Raw genomic sequence first — 1,072 nt, forward strand, 5'->3', positions numbered from 1 at the left:
CCTTTGTGTGTTTTTGAGTGCGCCTACACTTTCCCGTAAACTGTATCTTTATTACTAAACTGAAAGGCAATTATACCAGCCAGCGGAAAGAACAGGCGCCCGCGCATACACTGCAACGGACACAGACACAGAACTCCAGTGACTGCATCAGTGACTCATTTAACCCTTTCATTTGGATTAAGCGGAGCCCTAACTCACTAAGCGATGCTCTCTTCCTCTCAGCCTCCCTTTTGCAATCAATACAAGCAATTTACCAGCAGAGCTATACCGTGGCGTGGACTGTCCTTGTCTAGGCTGTGTCCTTTCTGCATTTCGTGTCAAGGGAAGGAACTCGAGGCAGTGGAATTACAAGGAGATTCGTCTAACTGTGAAATTACAGTAGGGATGATTACAGTGGAAAGGAACATGGGAAGAAAAGGGGAGATGGAAAATGAAAGTGAAGGAGGAGGCTTTTAAAAGATGAGACTAGATAGACACTAACGAAAGGGTAAACACACAGACAGATGGGAATAAATGGAAGCGAATGGGGGAGAGGGGGAGGAAGGCAAAAACACAGAAAGGGGAGATAACCCAAAAACAGTAAATTAGAGAGTGTCATGCAGTAAGAGCAGTGACGAGACTGTGGCACTGTGTGTTTGATCGTGGGATGGACTGACAGCCAAGACTGAAGGAGGGAAAGGGGGGGAAGTGAGAGGAGTAGGGTGAAAGGGAACGGGAGGGGAAGGGAGAGAGAGAGAGGAGAAGGGAAGGGAGGGAGAGGGTAGGGAAAAAGGGATGAGGGGAAGTGAGGGATAGGGGTCAGGGAACAGGGAGTGAGGGATAAAGGGGAGAGGGAAAAGGACACTAGATGATCTGGTATTTGCACGCTCCCATTGCAGAGGGGAGAGGGGGGGAGGGAAAGGGGGGGGGGGGAAGTGGGGAAAGAAGGCCAACAAAAGCACGTATAATAAAACTGTCTCCCTGTGTTGCATGCGCGTTCGTGTCTTCCTGCGTGTCGGTGATGAGGTTGTTGACATGAGCATTTTAATGAATATAAAAACAGGTGGGAAGTGTTTATGTTGCTATTCATGTC

The sequence above is a fragment of the Penaeus monodon genome, chromosome 19, assembly GCF_015228065.2.
Source record: "Penaeus monodon isolate SGIC_2016 chromosome 19, NSTDA_Pmon_1, whole genome shotgun sequence".
Lineage (NCBI taxonomy): Eukaryota > Metazoa > Arthropoda > Malacostraca > Decapoda > Penaeidae > Penaeus > Penaeus monodon.